A 20,211-nucleotide genomic window follows, 5' to 3' on the forward strand; every position below is an offset into this window, starting at 1 on the left:
AACAAAAAATAATTGAAGGTTGTAGCTTTCCTCATTTTCGAAATAATTGCATATAAATCACGATAAATAAAAAAAACTACGTTTGGTCAACTTTGACTCTACCGAAATGGTCAAAAAACGCAATTGTAAGCTAAATCTCTTACAGTCTAGTAATATTCAGTCATTAATCTTCATTTTGAAATATTTTCGAAGTCTCTAGCACAATATTTAGATTTATGGTAAATTTTTGAAAAAACTTTTTCCTTCCCTCCGCGCGCGGATTCTCCGCCACAAATCTCCGAAATGCGTACGTCGCATTCTCGTAATATTTGCTCCGTTTCATATTAGGCGTTTCATAGAGTTTTATATATGAAAATGTGCGCAATTTCATGTAAAATACAACAAAAAATAATTGAAGGTTGTAGCTTTTCTCATTTTCAAAATAATTGGATATAAATCACGATAAATAAAAAAAACTATGTTCGGTCAACTTTTGTCTCTATCGAAATGGTCGAAAACGCAATTGTAAGCTAAAACTCTTACAGTCTTAGTAATATTCAGTCATTTATCTTCATTTTGAAACAAATTCGAAGTCTCTAGCACAATATTTAGATTTATGGTGAATTTTTTTAAAAACTTCTTCCTTCCCTCCGCGCACGGATTCTCCGCTGCAAATCTCCGAAATGCGTACATCGCATTCTCGTAATATTTGCTCCATTTCATATTAGGCATTTCATAGAGTTTTATATATGAAAATGTGCGCAATTTCATATAAAATTGAAGGTTGTAGCTTTTCTCATTTTCGAAATAATTGGATATAAATCATGATATAAAAAAAAAACTATGTTCGGTCAACTTTGTCTCTATCGAAATGGTTGAAAAACGCAATTGTAGGCTAAAACTCTTCTCTTACAGTCTAGTAATATTCAGTCATTTATCTTCATTTTGAAATAAATTTGAAGTCTCTAGCACAATATGTAGATTTATGGTGAATTTTTGAAAAATACTTTTTCCTTCCCTCCGCGCGCGGATTCTCCGCCGCAAATCTCCGAAATGCATACATCACATTCTCGTAATATTTGCTCCGTTCATATTAGGCGTTTCATAGAGTTTTATATATGAAAATGTGCGTAATTTCATGTGGAATACAAAAGAAAATTATTGAAGGTTGTAGCTTTTCTAATTTTCGAAATATTTGCATATAAAAATATATAAAAAATTTTTGACATTCGGTCAACTTTAACTCGTCCGAAATGGTCAAAAACTGCAATTGTAAGCTAAAACTCTTACAGTATAGTAATATTAAATCATTTGTCTTCATTTTGAAACAAATTGGAAGTCTCTAGAACAATATTTAGATTTATGGTGAATTTTTGAAAAAAATAAAAAATTTTTACACCCGCACGTTACGAATTCATGAATCATTTTGTGATAATAATTTTTCTGTGTTGCTTTGATTGTTTTACAATGTGTTATATACCAAAATGATTGCAATTTAGTGTACAATACAACAAAAAAAATAAACTCGTTAGCTTTAATCATTTTGCTCACAGCGTGATTTGAATACAATTATATATGAAATTTTGTTTTCGCGCTATCATATATCGCATTATTTATAAATGATGATATTTTTTTTTCATTTTTTATGGTTGCATACTAAACTTCAGGCAATGACAAAAAAAGGAGCCAAAAAAGAACTATTAATCTTGAAAACTAAGCGCGCTGTGATTTTTTGAAAAAAAATCTTTTTCTGCTTCGGTGCTCACTCTGAGACCCCCACAGCATACGGGAGACAATTTTTATTATACCCCTTCGGCGTTAAAGGGTTAATAGAAACTTAAGATAATGTACTTAGAGATAGGCTATAGCAGAAAACTTCATAACTTTCCATTTGTTCTGTGGAGAGGGTGCTCTAATTTTGAAACACCCAGTATATATTGCATACATACATATATATGTGTATATATATATATAGAGTACCAGATGGTTAATTTTCAAAAGGGTAAAAATCACTTGTCACTACAAAGCCTTAAGATCCAAGCGCAAGAAATATATGAAGCAATTGTGATATCCGGTATTGGGAAATGAACCCGGGTCCCATAATCACAAAGAGGTCATGTTGCCAACCTGACCACGAGAGGGATAAAAGTCAGGTAAAAAGTGACCAGTAGGTTCTACGTTTATATCTCAGCCGAAAAAACAATAAAAAAGTTTGTCCACTTGGCTGCGATGGTGAGGATAGATCTATTCCAGTGCTAATAAGTATATCTGAAAACAACAGGTATATGTATGTATGAGAGGCAATAGACTTTTATCCCTCTTGTAGTCAGGTCAGTAATGTGACCTAGTTGTGATTATGGGACCCGGGTTCGTTTCCCGCTACCGGACATCATAATCTCTTTATATATCTTGCACTTGGATCGCAAAGCTTTTTAGTAACAAGCGAATCCAAAAAAGCGTGAAGAATTCAAGAAGTTAAGAGGGCATTGCATATATCACAATTACATATGTATCTGGTAAAATGTGACCAATAGATTCTATGTGTATATATATATATATATATATATATATATATATATATATATATATATATATATATATATATATATACATAATATACTGAGTGTATAAACTTGTCATAAATTTATCATGAAATAAACGGATTTTCCAATAAACAAAATGTGAAAACTAACCATGGTTTATCTTTTCAAAAAGCAAATTAAACTACTGTATGACCCTTATTCACACTTAACGGGACATGTACTAAATTTATATATCAAGTTTACGTCAATTAAGGTTCACCACAAGGATATACTTATTATTAATTGATAAGCATAACCGTAGCTCTCCCATTAAAGCAGAAAAGGCGATGAATATGTTATGAGCAAATATCGACGTCAGTTATGTGTTTGAAGATTATTTACAGCCAGTAGTACCGAACCGTTTACTTGCAAACCATGAAAATATAGAAATAAACTCGAGTGTGGGTGCAGACGTACAAATGACATAGAATTAGAGTAAGGTATACGTACTGCAGAACAGGTGCTCCATTCTGCGACCTTCATTTCATGCTAGACGAAATGATACCTAAACAAATACTCGACTTCTAATGATAAAAAGGCTGTAAGTATGGCATTTCTTTCGGCAGTTTTGCTTCTTAAATTCAGTTTCCACTTATCCCCTGCCACAACCCCACTCAAGCTCTATTAAATAGGGGCACAGTACCAAAGGGCAAGGCCCAAGTTCCCTAAATTCATCAGAGTAGGACATAATGTTATTTTCATGTTTCAATACCAGCACGATACCTGGATTCGATAGTTCTAACACTGAGATGAGCAGAAGCTCGTAGAGAAACCAGATTTCTTCATGGGTGAAATGAGGTAAATAAATAGAAAATAAGATGTGAAAGTACACAAATGCACAGAACGAGCGAGTTGTTTGCAGCGCACTTTATGATTAGTCTAAAGGGCCGTCCACACGATCAGTATTACTGTCATTATTCCGTGTACTGTCAGTAATACTGAAGGTGTGTACGTCATACTGAATTACCATCAGTACCACAAAATGGTGGTTACTGACTTCAAAATCCAGTCATCAGTATTTGGGCGGGCCTTATATTACTGATGGTGTGTTTGCTGTGCTGTCATCCCTATCAGTGGTATCCAAGTAGCTGCAGTAGTTACAAAGGAAGGAAAGGAATAAGGGAAAATGGATCTTCAGGATTTTAGTCTATTATATATCGTCGCTTACCAGAGTTGTGGAATATTCTGAGTGAAAATTATATGAAAAGAGGCATGAAACAAGCAGCATATGAGAAATCATTGAAAGTATATAAGAAAATCAAAATGGATGCAAGTGTCGCAGATGTAAAAAAGAAAATAAATACGTTGCGCAGCAACTTTCACAGAGTTGAAAAAAACTCCATGATTCCAAAACAAATGGAGCCGGCACTGAAGACGTCTCTCAGTCACTGAACCCAAACTCTGTTAAGATTAGCGATGCACCATAATCTCGCCCATCGTCATCAGCGAGTAATTACAACAGACACAGTGATCCAGTAAACAATTCCATAACGCAATTACAACCTCTGACTCAATATTTCCATGACTTTCTAGGTGAAGGGGACAACGATAATTAATGAAATGTAACCATTAAATAAATAATGTCTACGAAATGCTGACTCAATACTCTATTCATGAGGAGAGTAATTATAGCTGCACATGTTCCATGTACTATTCCGCTGATTGTTGATTTTCCCATGACTCCTGAATAACGTTGGTCGGAAAAGCTTTGTCCAGTTGTTAGATAACGGAAAGTAATAGCCAGTCTTCCATTGGAAGATATGCTTTCCCTCATAACTGTATTCGTCTTGGTAATATATGGTCTCAACATCTCTAAAAGTTTGTTGTGACTTATTTCGTCCATCCGAAAATAATGTGGAAGTCTTCCGTGTCTGTAGTTTTTATCTCATTTAACAGATTTAAATGAATGTCATTCCTACGTACGTATTGCAAGCCAGTCTTTGACCCACTTTTTGCGGTTCCGTTTTCTCTCTTTAACGAGAAAGCCAAAATAAGAGCAATACCTGCTTTCTCTTTATTCTCCATTTGACTAAAATAATAACAATACCTGCTTTCTCTTTAGTCTCCATTTGACTTGAACGCAATAGCGACAACCTCTCGATGTCGGTCACTGAATGTACTGAAACTTCACTCAGTAATAAATACTGAACGCGTGTTTAGTGTACTGACAGTACCAAAATGATGACAGTATTTTCAATGACAGCAATACTGATCGTGTGTACGGCCCTTCAAGAGCACCACACTGAAACGACGCCGCCGCAACTGTAACTCTCCTGCAGCCGTCGCCAGGGGTAACCAGACCAAGATTCGAGTAAACACCTGCTGCTATATTAAGTATACACTTCTGTCCATTACACTACTCCCTTTACCGCCCCCATACAAGTTCCCCTTCCTTAATGGTTTCGTTCAACATTAGCACAACAAATACTAATAGTAACCTCACATAACATGGAGTGTAAGAACCCAGAGTAGCTGAATTTTCGTAATTGCATAATCTAGATGGCGAACATTTTCTGGCCGTCACAATTCCCGACATAAAATGACGCATTCTTCAATATACCAGCCTTCATATTTGAAACGTTTATCAGCAATTTATGTTTGATTATAGTTAATAAAAAAAATACACAAGGTAGTACTATTCATCACTGCTCACCAGTCATTAATAAGCAGAGATGACCAGAGGTTACACTGCTAACACCCTTGGCTCACACTTATGAAATGTAAAGTTCCCCGGATTGGTTCAAAATTATTCTTGGAATCGACCTTTTTTTGTTCGTGTTTCAAATCGACTCGTCAGAGAACAGCTTCTTAATATCACCTCTTCGACCATAATAACCAAGCTTTTCATTGGACTCCGTACAAGTTGATTATCTTCAGTTTCCCAGACCCAGATTTTGAGACCATTGTGCACCATGACTACACAACAAAATACCGCCTGAATTAAAGATCATACAAGAAGAAAGCAAATTTTATAAAAAGAACTAGGCTCTTCTATTCTGCAGGAGCTACGATGCTGACGAGAAAAAAATAAAAGACAATTATAAAATATAAGAGGCCACTTATTTAGAGAAGGTAGAAGGGCCCGCCAGAGGGAATCATCCCTTTGGACGGCTGTACATGAAAGTAAACAAAGTAAAAGCTTGACTGTCGAATGTAAGACCATGCCCACTCCTCTTGCCAAACACAAACGCCAGCCATGCACCCAGAAATACACGTACACTTCCAGATAAAAATCCATAATTTCTAAAACCAAAAATATGGTTGTGAGAAATGTTCTTGGTCGCAAGACGAGGTGCGAATGATCTCATCTGCTCACGAGAGAATCTCCCCGATACTGAACGAATTAACCGAGAATGAATGGAAAAGAAACATCTTGCTCTTGAAGGCAACACAATTCATTTGTAAATCTAGTTCCCAAACTGCTAACAGGGTATGCCAATCTATCACGTCTGTGTTTATTAATGCCAATAGCCCTTAAACAAACATACGCTGTTATGCGTGATGATCGGAGTTCTCCAATTCCTCTCCAAGCACTGTTAAATAATGATATACCCAACTTCTTTACAACGACATGTGTATGCCCCTCATATCACGTGTGCATGATATGCATGCAAAACGTTGCCGAATTGGACTGAACGTCTGATCAGCGTTAATTATAACTACTTGTAACCGCAACAGACGCTATACCCTTCATAGAATTTCAAGAATTTACAAAAGTTAAGCCCCATAAAATGCTACACCTCTCGCAAACCAAAAGGCCATCACTACAAAATGCCCTAAAACAGCTGCCTGGTTAATTATCTGCAGCGAAACTATTTTCCACTCAATCTGCTTTCGAAGACTCCCGGTAGCTGGAAACATCGTTCAAAAACTTGAACGATCTATTCTGTATGCTATACTACCTAGATTTTACGGACCATGCTTTGCCCATTTTAATAACCTGAACAAAGAAATGCAAACTAAGAATCCAAAGACTTATAATCTACACAGCAGGCTCTTTACAGTCCTGCATACCATACTTGAATTCCGTTTAAAACCCAGCTACTCTAAATCCATGACATTACCATCCGTCAAAATAAAGAGAGCCAGCACATTTTCAAGAACCTAATGTGTACTGGATAAAACTATCCCCTCTACTGACCAATTAGCAGCCCATTGCACCAAACTCAGTTCCTAAAAATGAGCAAAATAAAATAAACAGTATGCTGTTTACGGTAAAATAATAAATTTAAGGTATTAGTTTACTGTACAATAATAAGTTTAGTGTAATGCAGGTGCAAGTGCTGAACGAGTTTATTCCCAAGTGAACCTGATGAAAACACGACCTAGAATTCCTTGCGCACTTTTGACATGCATGCCCATGACTCGGAAGTAACGTCCTCACACTTCAACCCCATGACAAATGTAATTAACAAAGGTAAATTTAACTTCGTAATATGATTAACCTTATGTAGTATGATATATAATAATATATATATATTAAATATATAATATATATTAATATATATATATATATATATATATAGATATATAGATATATCTATATATATATATATATTATATTATATATATATATATATATATAGTTTTTTTTGCCTCGAAGGAAAAAAATGAAAAAGCGAGATAGCCGAGTACTTACGGTCCTATTCGGACCCTTTACTGAGGCATACTGATTTTACAAAGAACACCATAGTCAAAAGAAGGCTTAATATACAAATGACACTACCAGATTAGCCATAAGGGCAATTTTCACTCTACAGAGAGGAGGAGTCGCCATAGGCTAGCCACACCTTGAAGGATACCCGCAGTAAACAAGTGATTCTTCCAGAAAAACAGTACATTTTGAAAACAACACGGGAGCATATACAATTTAATATCATGAATTTTTACACATTTTCCCAACAAAAATTATTATTAATGAAAAGACGAAAGAAATATAAATATATATATATATATATATATCGAGCAAGAGAAAGAGGGAGAGAGAATATCAAACCAGAGAGAGAGAGAGAAGAGAGAGAGAGAGAGAGAGAGAGAGAGAGAGAGAGAGAGAGAGAGAGAGAGAATTAATAACTATATAAATGTGGGACTAATTTATTAGTTGTTCATTTATTTTGAGGTCCTTCATAAACATCTTACAAATTATGGGTCCAAATGGTACATTCCCAAACTAAGATTTAGGTTGTTTTTTATTAGTGATTTGTATAATTGCCGATTCCAGTAAATTCTTGAAAAATAATCATTAGATCTAGCAATTAACCGAGGCATCACCCCAATTAATACAATGAGATTTTTCACTCAAGATGGATAAACAGTGCATTTGAAGTCTGGGCTGTTCTAACTCAATACATATGCTGCTTAATCCGAACACATAAATTTTTACTAGACTGACCAATGTAAAACGATGGGCAATCCTTACAAGGAATTTTGTAAATTATGTTGTTATTTGTTACGGGACTATTCTTAATTAGGCCTACCTAGACATTTCGCATTTTGTGGTTTCCAATATCCATTGTCAGCGCGAAACGCAGAACTTGCTTTTTATATTATAATAGTTCATTTTTGTTTTTCGCTAATATTTATACACATGTATAAATTCACAAACAAAATTAATAAAGATCCCGGAAAATACTACAGTACATACACGCTTTCGAATCTTTAAAATGAAAGCGTGGCTACAGATACTTTTTAGTGCGGCAAGAAAGAAATTCGCGCTTGCGCGCCTGCGTAACGATTGTAAACAAACAACACCTTGATCCGTGAACTCCCAGCATCCCCCAAGGCGAGTGATTCAAAAGTTTTAGGCTGGTAGGCCTATAAGTATTTTTCCGCAAATTTAAAAAAAAACTTTTGTAAGTCGACGTAAAATACGTCCAGTCGGCACACGGGAGACAAAAAATGTTGACGTAAAATACGTCCAGTCGGCGTAAGAGGGTTAACTACCGAACTCCCTTGTTCAAGCTTACGACCGTCCAGCTGCCGCTAGTTACCTTCCTATTGTAAAAGGACCGAAAGGTTTCTATATCGTACCGGAACAAAGAACGATTAGAATCAACTATACTACTACTACCTTTCTCTATTTTGGTTAAATTATTCGTCAGGCTAGAAATATGCTAAACTTACTAGATGATAACCTTTCCACTAATTTCTTGAATAACTAACTCTAATGTTTCCTTGTCTCCTGACCAAGACAAACACCTCTGATTGGTAATGCACTGAACCTTCCTACACGAAATAACGAAAGGAACGTCGATCATGTGTGAGGGTACTCATCCTACGCTTGCAGGGCGTGCAGAGCCAATGTCCATCAGTAGAAGGCTCGATCGTTGAACTGTAGATGAATTAGAAGCAGAGGCGTTTATTTTAGAGCCGACAAGCACCAACATGTCCAGCGCCGAAGATGTTTATTTTCTAACTTATCCATAGCGAGTACAAAGTAGCTATCCCAAAGTCATACAGGAGAAAAAAACGTTAATCACAGTTCAAGGTCGTAATCTGTATCCAAAATACGAAAACTCTTTGAGTGGGGGGCGGGGACAGGCTAAATGACCAAAAGTTTGCCTGATGTGGGGACCTAATCCGCACAGCATGGTGAACAAGAAACAATTGAGGAGACAGGCCTCTGGTGGCCGGTGGTGGATATTTTGCAGCAGTGTTGCCAACGGTAACACCAGGTACTCATTTTGACTAGATTTTACCTGCAGCGTTTGTAACACTGACAGTTAAAATTACCCACTTAGTGGGTGGGTAAATATGTGGGATAATTCGGGCTGGTCACTGACCAGGGCTAATTCAGGTGTTCAGGGAGTGTATTGCAATATGTTACTTATAAGATAGTTTTTTTCTTTAAGGGGGGCGGGGGGGGGTATGGGGTTATGGGGGCCTCCACAGTTAACCACGTTCTATGAAAATAGGATACGTTGGTTAGATTAGTGTCCTAACCTATATGTTCCACTTCTAAGATTGTCTTCCTTTAAGAGGGGACCACGGGGTCAGGTAACACGTTCTACTAGGTTAGGTGGTTAGGTGTTAGTATCATAACCTGGTATGCACACTTCTAAGATTACCTTTCTTTGAGGGGGCGGAGCCCCCCGTCCAGGTAACACGTTACTAACTTGTACCTGTTGGGGGGGGGGGGAGGGGGGGGGGGGGGGGGGGGGGGGGGGGGGGGGGGGGGGGGGTGGGGGTGGGGGGGGGGGGGGGGGGGGGGGGGGGGGGGGGGGGGGGGGGGGTGGGGGGGGGGGGTGGGGGGGGGGTTGGGGGTGGGGGGGGGGGGGGGGGGGGGGGGGGGGGGGGGGGGGTGGGTGGGGGGGGGGGGGGGGGGGGGGGGGGGGGGTGGGGGGTGGGGGGGGGGGGGGGGGGGGGGGGGGGGGCGGCCTTCCTCTCCCAGTACCCCATCCCGTCCTACCCTTACCAGACATAGGACTCCCCTGGTGGTTATGTATCCCACACCCCTACCAGAATTCAAAATATGGCGGTTTGTTGATGTTTCTTTGCCCCGAATGAAAATTTCAAAGATTGTTTCAGTCGAAGTAGACTATGGCAGTTATTGTTTTCCTATGTTATTTTATTTATTTTACAAGAGTTTAAGGAAATATTTTGCCAGTCGACTGTAAACTAATCTGTCATTTACCTTTGAATTCTGTACCATCATGTAGTCTTCAAAGGTAAATTACGGTTTGATTACAGTCGGCCAAATAAATAATTACTTTAAATTCTTGTTCAAGTAAGTAAAATGACATAGGAAAATGTCAATTGCTATAGTCTACTTTACCGTGGAATGCGGGCTTAGAGTTACCTTCTATCCATCCTAAAGTAGAGCAAAAATAGGTAGACCTCTACTTCATAAATGATGCCTTGGCTGAAACTGATTTATTAGTACTAGTACCTAGTTCAAGGAATACCTATACATACTCTCTTTTTTCCACTCTGTCCATTCTGTCCACTGCCTGTGGTCCCGCGCATAGCACACTGCGACTGGCTGGAAATAAAGTTACACTATGTGTAAGTTTTTAAGTAAATAAAAGGATGTCTGGGAGTACATTTGCAACTAAAAAGTGTTTTAATAATTTACTATATGCGAATTACACCGTTAATATTCGAAATAATATATTGTTATTATTGTTGAATGTAAGCTGCCTTTTGGGGTGGAGAATGGAACAGCCAGTCGCAGTGGCGGGAAAACTGCTTCTCCCTCGCTGTTCACTTACGGCAAGATGTCAACTTTATTGGACCACAGCCTATTCTGCTACTAAGCTACGTGTTACTTCATTACACGTAAGGATATCAGTATAACTTTTAATTTTTATAAAGTGCGTTTTTAGCCGTATCCGATATGACGTAACTGGTGTTTTAGGATCTGTTTAATGGAATTTGTGTCTGGCTGTTCCATTCGCCACCCCCCGAAAAAAAAGAAAAGGCAGCTTACATTCAACAATGATAACAATATCCTATTTCGAATATTATCGGTGTAATTCGCATACAGTAAATTATTAAAACACCCCTTTTCAGTTGCAAATGTACACCAAAATATCATTTACCTAAAACTTACACATAGCATAACTATTTTTAAAGGCTGGGACGCAGTGTTACCATGCATGAGGACCACAATCCTGATGTGGGGAACTGACATGGAAAAAAACTGAGTTAGTATATTGTCAAAAAATGTGTGCCTTCTGTGTATATCCCAATCTCAAAGTATGTAAAGATATCTGATGTGCACTGCTAAGGAGAAGACTGGGGATAATCAGGTAGCAAGTTATGACATAGCGTGGAAAGTTAGGTTTAGCTGAATCAAAAGGTGGCCTCACACTAGGCCTTTTTTCTCCAGCATACGTTGCTGCCGAAAAAAAACGGAAAACTGGGAGCATTTAGCTCGAGATTTTAGCTTCCCGTCTGAACGGGAAGCAGCAAGCACGAACCGCGAGCAAGAGCGTAGTGTAAACAAACAAGATGGCTGCTGCTGATAGGACGTACGCTCAGACCTTTGGCTTCTCTTTTCCTGAGCCACTCTTGAACCCACAAACGTTTTTTGTTACTTTTGCATTCACGTAAGATTCTGAGAAAACACATCAATGTAGGCACATCTTGCAACAATCTGACAATTCTGGATCCATGATGATATTAGCTGATCAGCTTTGTTTACTTTTTCCTACTGCTCCTCGAAACCACGAGGTTAGTAGTGTGGACGGATACATCACCTTTTGGTACGCGAGCATCAAGCTGGGATGCTGGCCAAAACCGCAAAGCCAAGAAATGTCTAATGCGATACCTGCTTAAGTGCGGCAATTCACTTTCAGGATTTATGGTGTGCTAGGTCAAGATACCTAGATTGGGAGTTTTCTTCACCTGTCCAGGAAAGGAACTTGCCACCTCTCAGCTAGGTTTTAAGGTTAGAAAATGCATCCCTATATTTTACTCCAAAATCCATTATGGTACCCTAAGTCAGACCAGGTCCCCACAAGTTCCTGCTGTTAGATTAAGACCGGGGTGCACCCTTGCATTTTACTTTATTCTAGGTTTTAAAACAAGATTGATAAAGAGAGTCACACCCTGTTGGTAAGCTCTGTACCCTACATTAGGTTAGGATGTATCCCTGTTAATTTAAGATTTTTATGCCTTTTGCAGTTTTGGGCGATTGTTACCTATACCTATCCATCTACGTGAGCTACTATGTATATTTTTGTTTAATGCATCTCATTTTTGACTGGCGCATTAGGTATTTCTATAAAAGCATTCCGCATCGTTCGTCCCCGCCAATACGAAAGCCACCAAGAATTGGGACATCAAATGTATTTTATTGCCGTGTTTAGTACGAACCCCTGGGGGTTAATTACAGTCGTCCGAATAAACTTTACTTTAAAAATTCTTGTTTCAGGAGGAAAAAACTGCATAGAAAAACCGTGACTGCCATGGTCTAGGCTGCCGCGGAATAGCTATTACTACCTAGGATTGATCTGCCCACGCATTACTTTTTTTTTTGGGGGGGGGGGGGGGGGTTTTTTTTGGGGGGGGGGGGGTGGGGGGGTGGGGAAGGGGCCCCGAGTCCCATTTCACAAACGGTGTTCCTAATGGACAGACAGCGCCTGTGGGGGCGGGGGTTTGGCTAACAAAAATGATTCGTCTGTACAAATTCGATAGTGGTTGGAAATGCATCGGCATATTTTGCTTAAGCGCTTCGAAAAAGGTAAAACTTCCAATTGGCAATCTACTTACCTTAACAGCAATGTAGCCTACACTCAGATGTTTCCAGCCCAAAGGATAGTTTCATCGAAAATACTGATATCTTCTAAATTCAGGTAACAATACTTTTTAACATGTTCGTTTCTTTCCATGGTCCTTCTAAGCATACCTAATAGCTGTAGCTAATAGGCATGTTACGTATAGGGTAGGCCTACTAGACATTTCGCCTTTTGTGGTTTCCAATATCCATTGTCAGCGCGAAACGCAGAAATTGCTTTTTATCATTATAATAGTTAATTTTGTTTTTTTTCGCTAATATTTATACACTAATGTATAAATTCACAAACACAAATGAAGATTCCGGAAAATACTACAGTACTACACGCTTTTGAATCTAAAATGAAGGCGTGGCTACTCAATCGGTGGGACGTTGATTTCTGACGTCTGACGTTATCTTCCTAAGGTCAGAACACGTTGTCAGGGTCATGAACATTGTGATACTAATTAAAACATCGTTATCATAGGGTGCCGGTGTTTTAGAAATAAAGAACTGAATTACTATATTTCGGTTTCCACCCCCGGAATGGAATAGGAATAGAGTTTAGGTCAAAGGCCAAGCACTGGGGCCTGCGAGTTCACTCAGCGGCAGCGCTGGTAATGAAATTGAGCGCAGGTAGGCGTGAAAGGTATAAAAGGTGGAAAACCTCGCAGTTGCAAGTTGCACTATGAAATAATTGTTAAGAGAGGATACCTAGCAAGATGGAAGAAACAGAATACGAATGGAGGTTCCACCAAGGAAACACGGCTAAAAGTGGGGTGCAGTTAACTTGATTGTATATTTGGAACTTGGAAGAGGCAGAAATGCTCCGACGACATCTTATCGTTTTTGTAAATTATCGTTTAATTTAAATCGTAGGAAAGTAAATGGCCTTGCATTGCTTAAAAGAAAGTGAATTACTTAAAAAAAAAAAGAAAAAAAAAGACAGCTACACCGTGTTGACTATCACCAAATAAGAGAATGTGTTTACCATCATAATACTACGTACTCCTAGTCAGAAAAACAGAGCAGGTCAAAACCCGGGAAAGCAGCGCACCAAGGAATGGCAGTTAAAAAGACAATTAAAAATGAACTTTGCCGAGAAACAGTAAACAGAATCAAGTAAATTAAAGGTAAAATTATTAAAATAAGCTAGAATAACACGTGACCTTGAATAACGCATATACTAATGAAATTAAAACGGCGGTAAGTCATAAAATTTAGGAGCCTACTAAAAAAATAAAACATTGTAATCAGCTTAGAACCACTGAAATCTAGCATTAATTGAATATATTAAATAATAAGGAAAAACGTACGAACCTACTACGAAAGTTTACTTTGTTTCTACTCCCTACCAGCCGAGGAACGCAGAATGTAACTATTATAGCTGAACTCAAAAAACGTTAGGAAGCCCCTAAAAATGCTTCGAAATGGCCAAATTTAGGCTTCTTAGACGCCACTTTTAATGTTATCCCAGCCGAATTTATGAAACTTTAGTTCAAGTGTTTTTCCTGCCAAAGCTAACTTGTCATTTAATTGTATACTAATTTAAGTCTCATTTTCTTATGACAAAAAGTAGGCTACAGTATCTCTGTACAGGATAAGTTGGGTTCACATTTGGCTCTCATTGAGATTTGCCTAGTCCTATATAATAATTATGCTTTAAAAGTAAACACCCTGAGCCTCATATTTAGCCTACTTCACAATTTCATCATTTTTAGTTCTAACGTGTAGTAATTTATTAAAATATTTCACTTTATGCTAGCTCATTTAAATCCAATTTCCTATATGTCAATTTAGTCTTCTCGTTTTCCGTATATCTTGTCGTCACAAGAGAAACAACGAGGGGCCGATTCACACTGTACGGTTCTTTTTCGTACGGATACGTTTGGTTTACGTTCCAGCAAAATGTCACTGTGTTCACACTATACGTTTCGGATACGTTCAGTCTGCATACAGTTGTTGCTCCAATATGGCGCCAAATTTTTTTTAATCTAAAGCAGCTCGCTGCCATTGCTTTACTTTTAGATGAGGAAGAGGAAAGAGTCCTCAATAAGAAAAGAGAGTTTGGGTGCATAAGTGCCAAATGAATAGGAAGTCAGAGGGAGAATATTGGACTATGAATTTGTTACCTGATAATGCTGATAATGTTATATTTGCAATTTGCCTTTTGCACAACTACTTGCGTGACAATACTGTTGATGTTACCAACATAACTGTCTCCAACAATGAAGGCTCCTTAGAAGACATAGCTAAACAGGGAGGAAAATGCCCCTTGTGGTGCATTCCCTGTAAGAGAGAAATTTAAAGATTTCTTTAATAGTCCTCCTGGTTCTCTTCCTTGAAGAAACAGAGTAGAGATAAGGATGAATATAAAGGAAAAGGACAATGAAAAATTATATCAAGATGAAGTGAAATATAGTTAAATATCTTACGTGTTTTTTTTTTTTTTTAATTCGTCGCCAATAACTCTCCATATTTGTTCGTTCGTCTGATTGTCACTGTATCCTATGTTACTCATATCATATAGCTTCTCATACCCTCTGACCAACTTTATCAACTTCTCGTCACTCATTATTGCTTAATTACCCCTAAACGCAACGTGACCGAAACTGATACCTATCTCTGTCCACAGTGAGAGGTGAGGATGTATACATTTCGTACATATACGTTTCGTACGTCGGAGATTTCTTCCAAACGTATCAAAGCCGTACGAACGAAAGCCATACGAAAGACGAACGAAGACCGAACCGTATAGTGTGAACAGCTCCATTAGTTTCTATATAATAATAATTTACGAACGAAAGCCGTACAGTGTGAACCGGCCTTGATGCGAAAAGCATCCATCCTACACAATTTTGCCAGGAATACAAACAAAATGTGGAGGAGTTAAAACTAAAGCAGCCAGCCTGCAGACACAAAAGAAATAGTTGGGGATTTTTTTTTTTTTTTAAGTGAAAGTAGTACTGATAAGAAACAAGTAAAATTGCCCCGAAGTTTCTTCAGTGCAACCAAGTTTTCTGTACAGCGTATGATGCTGTGCGAAACTCTCAGCTGCGGTCCGTTCCCTGAAACTTTCAGCCACGGCCCGATGGTGGCCTGTGTTGGTGTACCATTACGGTGCCACACGCAGGATGATGGCTAACTTTAACCTTATATAAAAATACAAATTACTGAGGCTAGAGGGCTGCAATTTGTTATGTTTTATGATTGGAGGTTGGATGATCAGCATACCAATTTACAGCCCTCTAGCCTCCGTACTTTTTAAGATCTGAGGCAGGACAAGGAAAAGTGCGAACGGACAGACAAACAGCCATCTCAATAGTTTGCTTTTACAGAAAACTAAAACTGAAGAAATTAGAGAGAAAAGGTCCAATAAAACGAAGAACAATTCCCGATATCAAGCAAATGGAGGGGCCGCCCTTTGCAAATAGAAAGCCATAATCGTGCACCTAAACTGGATTGTATATGAAAGACCCCACCCTTTTAAGGTCCCTGATATAACCACCTTTGTACCACCTGTTTCATCAACAATTTTATTCTGTTTGTATATAGTATGGGGTTTTAGCAGAGATGAATGACAAGCTTTGAAAGTTGTCAATGAAAACGGAATCAGTTTTTGGACCACCTGGCGCAGTTATGTAACACTGTCGATGTCCTTAGGACAATTTGCATGGCCTATGCCAGTGATGATCAATTGCTATAAATAATTATGTATAGGCTATTCTTTTGTAAGGATGAATAAATTATGATTATAATGTAGACAAATTTTTGTAATTAATGAATATTTCCTGTCACAATGTGAAAAAAGATATACTACGAGAAAGCTGAATCAAATAACTAAATACTAGTTAAGATGATATTTCATATGTAATAGTCAAGAGATGTTCTATAATGCGTATAACTGTTCTAGCAAGGATTATAATATAACTATGAGACAAATGCAAGTTGATATGATGGATAAAGAATACAGTCTTCTTACATTTTGACTTAGAAGGTTGTTTTGAACAATTGTGGAAGCATTACTGTGTGGTATTTGAGAAGAAGCGGGTATTTTAGTTCTGTGAGTTCCTTTACTCTTGGATGGATTTTTGTCCAATTTCCAAGAGACTTTCCTTTCACACACACTGCCCAAAGAGACTTTCCTTCACAACACACTACTCCTTTAAATATTTTCACACCTACTTACGTGTTTTTATATATTTCCATCATCAATACTTACGCTCGTACTTTTTCTTCTCTGGACGTAGATTTTTCAGGTGTACGGACTTCACTAAAAGGAAGAAACTATAACATATGATGTGATGTATGGTCTATACTCTATAGTATTGGCTCCAACCATGAATAGCAAACTTTTGCCTATTGCCTTTTGTTATGCATGCAAGATGTCATATGTAACGCTGCATGCAAATGCTTATGTAACGAGTTTATAAGTATAAAACCAATTGTATTTGCAATTAGTTTCCTCGCTGGACGAGTGGTTTTCGCGCTCGGCTGCCAATTCGGTGGTTCGAAGTTCGATTCCCGGCTCAGCCAACGCAAAATTAGAGGAATTTATTTCTCGATATAGTGTGGTTCGGATCCACAGTAAAATGTAGGTCTCGTTGCTAGGTGACCAATTGGTTCCTAGCCACGTAAAAATATCTAATCATTCGGGTCAGCCCTAGGAGAGCTGTTAATCAGCTCAGTGGTCTGGTAAAACTAGAATATACTTTTTATTAGTATCGAGTCCGACACATGTTTCGATCCTAAGGACAGTAAATTTTTCCTTGGCTTCCTAATATTCCGCGTGGAATTTCTCAGCCAATAATTGTTACCTCAGCTTAGCCTCTTGGAAACTTCCAGTTTTTTTCTTTTTACTGCGATTAATATGCTGCCTTATGCTAGCACAGGCTCTTGTTCCTGAAACAGTCGGTAAAGTAGGTAGGCGTAAGACCGTACCAACGCACTTTTGCAAACCTCGTGGATCTTTAATTTTCATTCATATGACTCGAAATTTGTCGTCTATGAGGTTCTTTGTCTTCCTTTCCGTTTTCCGTTTTAGATGGAGTTTTGTGGTCAGTCCCATGTAAATGATACACTTTCTACAACTGCTACTGCTAATTTCCTCTTAAATGAACAAGGATCTCATGTTATTGTAAAATTCAACATTCACGAGGCAAAAACGAAAACTATACAAAATTCTTAAAGTATTTCTACTTGGGTCTCATATGATACTATTTGCAGCTGTTCTTGACGACTGTCTTAAGATTTTGTTAAGATCTCACTTGCGCTGTCTCTTATATGATGGCCTGTACAGTACTTACAAAGAGGTTGAAATTTACACTAAAAGTACTTTTTTTTTTTTTTTTTTTTTTCCTTCGTAATATTTTTCAGAATGCGCATTCCTTTGTCTACATGAATTCTATTCTAAAGTATGTCTCTCTGCTGGGGGGAATAATGTACACAAAGCCCTAAAGTCATCGCCGCCAAGCAAGTGTACAGACAAGTGTACGACGACCCAAACAGACACACACCTACGCATGAACCTGGCAATCTTTCAAACATTTCGAAATTTTTGCTTATTCGGACAGTAAGTCTACAAGCTACTTTGTTGTAGTTGTTGTTGTCGGGGTAGGAAAAGTCTGTGGAAGAGTTAAAGATACAGGAATTTTAGGATAGGATATTTATGATTTATCACTTAGAATGAAAATGTAAAAAATAAATTGCATAAAGTAAAGTCAAAAATTATTTTTATAATAAATACACTCACAATACTTAATTTAATTTCTTTGGTGTGAAACAAAGATCTATTTGACCGTAGATGTTAGCACGTTTCAACTACGTTTTAGTTAGGAATATGTTTACAATGTATACGCGAGGGGAAAATTTTGCACACTTCCCAAGTGAGCTGGAGATATTGGATCACGCCTTGTTTATTTATCAATTACCACAGAATTTTTTTTTTTTTTTTTTTTTCATTATTCGAGCCTTTAATTCTGGTTCATGTTTTTCAGCGCAAACCAAAAATTTGGCAAATTTTCCCGTGGCCATATGTGAATTAGTGGCTCATCTATTGCATTACACCCAGTTTGATGGAAAAGGCCAGTCGCGCCCGACCTTGAATCTTTTAGAGTAAACGAGAGTTATCCGGTTGGATAAATTGGCACGTGAGTATGACAGACTCAAACATTTTGAAAATGAAAAGATGGTATGATCATTTTGATGGTTACTGAAAGGGGACTGCGCTTGACGTAAGTTTCTAGCGCTCCTAAATAGTTATTAACTCCCTCGACTACGCGATACGATTTCAAAAGAATGTTCGTGCAGTTCTGTGAAAGACTTTCCTCGCAGTTAAAGGGCGCCGTTCAGTCCTTCCTTCAAGCAAATAGGCAGATGGGTGTGTGTGTGAGCCATATGTTTCTCACATAATCATGTATATCCAGTGAATCTATTCGTCACGCTCACCAGATTTAAGTAGATAAATCGAACATTCGTTATGGCCTCTCAATTTCTCTATTGCTGAATGGCAGGCAGCCCGCGCAAATATAGCTAACCGATTTCTTTCGCCATTTCTTCAGAAATGAGTGAGAAAATATGGGAGGTGCCTCTAATCATAAGACATAATATTACTATACCTTCAGTATTGATTTGGATGGAGAAAGTGAGGAGATAATGCGGGTAGAAATGTTACGGTTACAGAAAAGAGAGTATACCTATTACTTTTTTTTATGGTACAGTTGTACAAACAATTTCCGAGTAAAATGAGAAGGCGTAATGTGGACTAAGGGAATAATTGAGAGATGGAAGTGGAGAGAGATGGTATGTTTGTAGAAAATAAGTTGAGGAGAATGAGTAGGATTCTTTTTATTTTTTATGAATGCAAATTTTGTGTTACAATTTGTTGTATGTAAATGGAAGACTATCGGTTTCGGTGGAAAAGCAGGTATATGTGTCTGTAACAGCACGTCTGTTTCACATTTTAAGGTAAGAGAGATCGGGGAAGGACAGGAGAGGGAGGCGCAAGTTTGGGGGATCTGAAGTGTTGTGACTAATAGTGCAGATGATACAGTATTAGTAGAATGTAGTACGGCTACAAATGTTTGTAAAGTCTATAAGTGAATATTTGCAAAATAAGGTTGTGAGGGTATACTGAAGCTAGCATGACCATTAGTACAGAGGAAATAAATACTTGCCTTTAAGCGTTGTGTAGTATATCTCATAAATGATAGAAAAGTACGAAAAGAGGAGAATTGACTACAGAAAGGGTGAAACAAGATGGTAGTAGAGCTGCATGTCTAAAAAACGTCTGAAAACGAAAATGAGTCTCACTGGAGGCAAAAGTTTTAATCTGTGAAGATATTGTTAAAGTATAGAACCGCCGCCAGTATCCAAGAGGACTAATTATTGCGCCCAGGAAAAGGAGGTCGACGCACTAGCTTGTAGCGACCG

At 38.1% G+C, this 20,211-nt stretch overlaps 1 protein-coding gene across 4 annotated transcripts in view; it reads right to left on the minus strand.

Moving 5' to 3' along the window:
* The window catches only part of LOC135216876 (uncharacterized), a 97,776-nt gene that overhangs the window by 66,946 nt on the left and 10,619 nt on the right, over window positions 1-20,211 (minus strand). The window contains exon 1 of one of the 4 annotated variants that reach the window (XM_064252391.1): window positions 12,777-12,928. The exons of 2 other annotated variants lie outside the window; for them this stretch is intronic. The gene's annotated coding sequence lies outside the window, so the exon portion shown is untranslated. Of the gene's footprint in view, window positions 1-8,038; window positions 8,089-12,776; window positions 12,929-20,211 lie in introns of those variants that run through there. One more of the 4 variants, XM_064252394.1, reaches the window with a different exon arrangement.

Source organism: Macrobrachium nipponense, chromosome 6, assembly GCF_015104395.2.
Source record: "Macrobrachium nipponense isolate FS-2020 chromosome 6, ASM1510439v2, whole genome shotgun sequence".
NCBI lineage: Eukaryota > Metazoa > Arthropoda > Malacostraca > Decapoda > Palaemonidae > Macrobrachium > Macrobrachium nipponense.